The sequence below is a fragment of the Brassica oleracea genome, chromosome C2 (assembly GCF_000695525.1).
Source record: "Brassica oleracea var. oleracea cultivar TO1000 chromosome C2, BOL, whole genome shotgun sequence".
Taxonomy (NCBI): Eukaryota; Viridiplantae; Streptophyta; class Magnoliopsida; order Brassicales; family Brassicaceae; genus Brassica; species Brassica oleracea.
The window spans coordinates 10,977,079-10,984,380 of record NC_027749.1 but is presented as its reverse complement, the minus strand read 5'-3'; the positions used below and the strand labels follow the sequence as shown (position 1 = coordinate 10,984,380).

General features: G+C 31.1%; 1 pseudogene; it reads right to left on the bottom strand.

The window, feature by feature from the left end:
* Positions 1-1,532: 1,532 nt before the first annotated feature.
* Positions 1,533-3,429, bottom strand: LOC106323423 (annotated as a pseudogene).
* Between the last annotated feature and the right edge of the window lie 3,873 nt (positions 3,430-7,302).

Here is a 7,302-nt window from a genome sequence, read left to right as displayed (position 1 = left end):
TTGATTCCATGACTGTATTTTCATGAATGTCTGATATTTCAGATTTATGTACCAGAAATCGATAAGCATTACTGTTATGTGCATATCCGATGAAGATGCAATCCACTGTTTTAGGTCCAATAGTGACCTTCTTTGGTGGCGGTACTGCAACTTTTGCTAGGCACCCCCACACTTTGAGGTATTTATACGAAGGTAAATTACATTTCCATAATTCATATGGAGTTTTGCCAGTTACTTTGTGTGGAATTTTGTTGAGGATATAATTAGTGGTAAGCAATGCTTCCCCCCACATGTTCTGGGGTAACCCAGATTCCTGCAACATTGCATTCATCATCTCTTTTAGAGTTCGATTTTTGCGTTCAGCAACTCCATTAGATTCTGGTGAGTAAGGAGCTGTAGTTTGATGGATTATTCCATGTTCTTTACAGAATGCATTGAATGGACCATCATACTCGCCTCCTCTGTCGCTTCTAACTACTTTAATAGTTGTTTTAAGCTGATTTTCGACCTCGAGTTTAAATTCTTTAAATTTTTCTAAGGTTTCGTCTTTGCTATGTAGTAAATATACATAACAATATTTTGTACAGTCATCTATGAAGGTCACAAAGTACTTTTTACCACCTCTAGTTTGTAAGTATTTTAAATCACATAAATCTGTGTGAATTAAATCTAGAGGTTTATTAGTCCTTTCAACACGAGGTGATGGCGTTTTCGTGAGCTTAGCCTGTACGCATACTTCACATTGTTGGATTTTATTTTAATTGTTCACAAGAACCTGACCACGCTTCAACTTCGTTGCAAAATTTCAGCTCTTGCATAATGCATATAATCTTTTGACTTTCCTCTAACGCATACAACCCACGTAAAACTCAAATACTTTCTAACAACAGCTCATTCACACTTGGACCGAATGAAATACCTCATCACACATTTAACTCAGTTCTGGCAACCAACAAAGTCCATAACCACCACGACTTTAAGTGTATTTTGTTAGGAAATACGCGGTCAAATTTTGCGGAAAGCCAGAATTTATGGGAGCGGGAAAGAAGCACACACACCAAATTGTTAACGGAGTTCGGCCAATGATGCCTACGTCTCCGGACCTGCTACAGATCTTTTATTATTAACCAGGGAATTTTTACAAGCTCACAACTCACACCCCGATCCCAAATACACTCAGAAATTACTAGTAATTTCTTAAAGAAGATTTTTTGTGAGAAAAAAAAGTTTTTTTTTTTTTCTTCTTCTTTTTTCTTCTCCTCTCCTCTCTCGTTCTTTCTCTCTGTTTTCTTGTTTTGGGATTTTATCCAACAGCGGGAAACAAATCTATTAAGATTTATATAGTTTACCAAAGTGCCAAAGATTATATTAGAGTCTAAAACAGCAGAGAGATCAATGAAGTCTAAAACAGCAGGAAGAGAAGGCTACATCTACGTTATGGTAGCAAATGCTATAGATAGTTAACACCATACTTGCTGTTTTGTATCATAGTTCATACATACATGCACCATAACACAATAAAAAAACCCTTTTCACATAGATTCATGCGTCAAGATAAAAGCCAATGCTCCTGAATCAACTTCAATCAGGTCTTTCAGCTCTCCGTATATCTCTTTGGTCACACGCCGAGCAGGAGCCTTATGCGAGAACCTGAGTCTCTCTGAATTCGTGATTGTAAATATCGGCTCCGACCCATCAATCTCGTTATGTTTGTACTCCGTAACTTCCCTAAAGAGTAAACTTTCTTCATCATCATCACAACTGGGCTCACGCTCTAGTAATAAGACCTTATACCCTAAAGTGTCATCAAGAACTTGAACAACGTCATAGCTGCACACACCAACTTTCCTAAACTCCATGTATTCACTCCAGAATCTGTATATCACCCACACTTCTCCAATCTTGGGCAGAATCGTATATTCATTACCATCAATGGAGGTTTCAGGCACTACCTGATGTGAAACATCATCTGTAGTTATGATTTCTAGAGCATTTCTCGCGTAGTAAGTTCCACAACCAACAGGCATTTTCTTGTCTTCATACTGGATCACATCCAGAGGGAAACAAGCAGGTTTTAACCGACGTACGTGTAGTTTGTAGACTGCCTTCTGATGGAGCACCCGAGTGAAAGTGATCTTTTGTATCTTACCGTAGTACAGAGGAAACTCATGACCACTGCAAAATGACCAAATCTAGACTATTTGAAAAACCTTCCCCTTACTAGCAAAGTAGATGGTTTGAGGTTTAGCTTTTCTATTACTCCCAGAGTTTGAAGTTGTAAGCTTTGCTAATAGATGTGAGGCACTATTGTATCTTCAATTGTTTCAGGTAATGCAGCTTTGTCCAGCTCATAAGCATCTTTAGGCACACCTTCAATTCCAGTCAGTTTGAAGAAAGGAACACTGTGGGAGAATTGATACAATCTGTGAGGTAAAATGCGAAATATGTCTGCATGACCAGTTCCCATCCGAAAGAAGACACTTGCGTACCCTTTTGCTTTATGCAAGAATGCAACAGAAACACCAGCTTTGTCAGCGTAATCTCAACAAATTCATACTCGTAACTGCGGTGAGAATCTGGCTGTGAAGACCAGTTGATATCCCAGTTTTTGAATAGAGCCCAAGTCTCGCCTTTTCTCGGGGAAACAATGAGATGGCCTGTGTTGATTCCTTCCTTGCAGTGTACAACATGTGAGAATAGGGAAAGGTCTTATGTGTTCTGATGTTTCCCAAGCTTGAACTGACCAGCAGAAACAGGCAAGTCTTCTTCAAGCCATTGGATCTGTTTCTCATCATCTGGATCTGGCTCTAAGTACGTGATCCTAAGGCCAAAGGTAGGAGTTGAAACTTTTCGGATCCGGGCATACAATCTAGGCATTCCATCCACTTTATCATAAAGAGCCCAAGTCTGCCCGACCGAAAAGTTTACTTCTTTCCTCAGTTTCTCAAAGTCATTAAACTTCAGACCATCATATCCAGTACTGCAACTTTCACCATGCTCATTCATCTTTCTCTTCTCACCAACACCAACCGCACAGCTCAAACCAAGCAATGCCTCAATAGCAGGTTCATATACTTCTTGCCAAGTTCCATGTACCTCTTTTGTTACTCTCGAAGTAGTAACTTGATGCGAGAATCTGAGCATTTCACATTTTGGGATTGTGAATCTCACATCGGCACCATCAGTCCAATGCCCAGCAGCGGCCATATACACCGAACGAACACCTGCAGAATCCGCTGATTTAAAGCCACCATCAGGAGCCAACAGCAGAACCTTGTAGTCCAGTTTATCATCAAGAACTTCCACAAGGTCATAAGTCTGGGACTTCAGATCAACGGCTTCAAGGTCATTACTCCAGTTTCTGTATATTGCCCAAACATCACCAGTCTTGGGCAAGATGCTGTAGTTGTTAGGAAATACGCGGTCAAATTTTGCGGAAAGCCAGAATTTATGGGAGCGGGAAAGAAGCACACACACCAAATTGTTAACGGAGTTCGGCCAATGATGCCTACGTCTCCGGACCTGCTACAGATCTTTTATTATTAACCAGGGAATTTTTACAAGCTCACAACTCACACCCCGATCCCAAATACACTCAGAAATTACTAGTAATTTCTTAAAGAAGATTTTTTGTGAGAAAAAAAAGTTTTTTTTTTTTTTCTTCTTCTTTTTTTCTTCTCCTCTCCTCTCTCGTTCTTTTCTCTCTGTTTTCTTGTTTTGGGATGATTTTCCTCTTCACCTCAGCTGTCCTTTTATAAGCATGAAGAAGGTGTTTGGTGGCTCACAATCTTTGACAAAACCAACGTCAACAATTTCAGCTCACCGTCCATGCCGTCACCGTCCATGCCGACCAACACGTAAAACGTGTTTTAACATATTTATCAAACAATTATATGCCATGTTTTGCACACTTCAATCTTAAAGCTGTGGTAATGAAAAACTTTGTTGGTGGCTTGAATGAGTTAAATGTGATGATGTATTTCGTTCGATCCGGATGTGAGCGTGAGCATGTGTTAGAAAATATTAAGTTGTATGTGGCTTATGGGTTGGAGGAAACTCAAAAGATATTTGCATATACAGGAGTTGAATGTTGTAGCGAAGTTCAAAGCATGTTCAAGTTTCTTGTGCACAATTGTGAAAAAATATTTTTCGTCAATATATTTAATTTAGCTTTTTCTTATTCCAAGTAAGTATTTGTAAATTTTTTTTAGAAAAGCAATAAATTATGGATAAACTTTTACCATAAATGGGCAAGAAAATAAATTTATTAAAATTTCTTGTACCAAAACAATTTTTTATAGTAAAATACAATAATGGAATTGGATTTTAACATGTAGTCTGAAAGAATATTTTAACTCTATATTTTATAATTGTCAAAATATAATTTTCAACTAGTATATTTGTTGTTTCTTCCATTATATGTGGGCATAGTTTAATATTAAAAGTACTAAATAATGTTATTTTAGTAAAATTTTATAATTGTATGTTTTGAAATTAATATAAAATCATACAATAATTAAATAAATAAAGTTTGATACTTTAAAATAAATTTAAAAATTAAAATTAGGTAATAGTGTATAGTAGAAGGGGATGGATCTATAATCCAAAATAATTCTAGATATCTAAATCCAAGTTTAATTATCTGAACTAGAATGTGTGGTTTTCACATCAACATATTTCAGATATTTCTCTAAACACTATAATATTTGCATATATTCAGATCCATAAAAATAAATATATCAAAATAACACAAAGTTTACATATATACTATTAAAATAATAATAATATAAAATTAAAATATTATATCATATAATTAATTATATTATACAAAATATACATATTTTAAAGAATATTGATAGAATGTAATATTTTAAGATATAAAAAATATGATCCGATTATCTTAACTTTAAAATTAAGATATACAGAACAAGATTTCATGAAAGATTTTTGATTTCATGTTAATTATGATTTGATCTCATAATTAATAATTTAAAACAACAGTTATTTCTATCATTTAGTTTATATATGTACTAATTCTCATACTTTTCGATTTCAAAATTTTCTTTTGTATTAATATAATATAGCATTCATATAAAATAAAAAATAGGTACTGCAAATGAATACATTTTTGATAAAAAATCAGAAAATAATTTCTTATTTTATAAAAAATGATCTTTTTAATTCACGTTTCCTTTTAATGTAACAAGTAGTTTTATTAAAAATATGCTCAGTTTGATAATCATAAAATATAAAAAAGATCGCGAGTGTTACCAGTATTTTCGATAATGCTTAGAGATATTTTTTTTTACATAGATCCACAATTCACATCTCGATAAAAAAAAATCTTGTTTCTCGAAAGAAAGAGAAAAAAAGATTTTTGAAAGCGATATGTAAGCCAAACTAACGTGACAATCTAATATTTATAAGTGTTTAAGGGGTCAAATCAGTTTTGTGCTATTAAATCTAGTTTATTTATTTCCTTATGAGTTTATCTATTGAATTGAAAATAATTTTAATACGGGTACGGCCCGATAACTAAAATAACATAATTATTATTTAAATATGTCACTAAATTCAATATGAATACATCTTTGAATTGAATTTTCTTATAAACATGAATCAAATTAACTGTGAAAAGATGGAGTCGTATCATAGAATGATGGTGTTTTATTTTTTCATTAGCTTAAACTATTTATTATGTTTCTATTCAGTTAATTATTATTAATAATAATATAGCTTTATTTGAGATAAAATAAAATAATTTATGAATATATTTATTTTAAAAGCTTTGTTTTTATTTTTTTTAATTTTTAAATAAATACATGAAAATGTTGATCTTAATAATATTCATTTGTTTTAAAATAAATTGATTAGCTTAGACTATCAATTAGGTATGGACATATTATTTTAAATTAGAAGATACCTAACCAAACAAAAAAGTTATATAATCCAAATGATTTTAATATATAAAACATTTTTTAGTTACCCAAATCTAAAAGGTGTTAAATAAATATATTCGTATTCACTTGCTAGAAGTATAATTGTATAACTAAAAAATTTTTTAGTCATATTTTAGATGATTGGAGCACCTAAAATTACAAGTATAAATCCAATAATCTTAGTTATATTTACACCAAAATAAAAAATAACATAAATAGTAAGTATTTCTGAATGTAATTACTTATATTTTTAAATTTAGTTTAGTTTTCCAAAATTGAACTATATTCTATTAATTTTTTTTTGAGTATTTTGTTAGTTTGTGTAATTCAAATAGTTTGAATAATTTGTAGTAGTTGGTTTTAATTATTTCATGTAATTTAGGTAGATAAAACCTAATTAGTTTTGGTTTTAGTTGGTTTTCGTTTTTATAAATTGAACCAAGATAAATTAACCAAAAGCAGAAATTGAACCAAATTAAAATATATGTATGATAACCACAACTAAATAAATCATTTTAATTTTTTTAATTAAAATTACTTCTTATAAAAATTTATAAATCTCATTCATCTGAATATTACTTCAAACTATTTTAGAACACTAAATATGTTGTAGGTGTCCCAGATTAAAGTTTATCATTCACTAAATTTAAAGATTTGTTTTTTCTCTCTTTCTCAAATGATTTGTGTGTATGCATGAATTTAATATTATCAATAGTGGAAACTTGCGAAATTCTTGATAAAATTCATTTTGAAATTATATATATTTTTAAATGACTTTTCCTTTTAAAAAGAAAACGCAGCCTTTAAAAAATAAATCATTTTCTGAAAAATAATATATATACATGTATATATATATATATTTATGGTATATTATATATTATTTCCATTCAATTTACCGTTGACTTTCTTTTTGTGTGAAACAAACATACTATTAACTTCAGATTAGTCTTTATATATTAAGAAGGTTATCTCTGACCCAGAAAATTAGACATCCACTATATATTATTTGAGAAGCATTGCAACTTCTTTTTGTAATCACATGTCATCATTAGAATGGTTCTTAGAATCATTAGAGAAATATGTTGGTCCATCTAATTATATAATAAGTTTTTTATTAAACTAACAATAAATTCATCATTAATGTACTTTATTATTTCCTTAAATAAAATTTACGGAATTGCCTAATGTGGCTAAAATATATATGACAATTAATGATTTTGAATAATAAAGATTTGATAAAAAATAGTGTATCTTCTATCATATTTGTTTAATTTTAAGCTATTAAATAAATTAAACAACCACAATAACCATATAATAAAAATTTAGATTTTTATGTATATGTTATATTTTGAATTTTTACAAA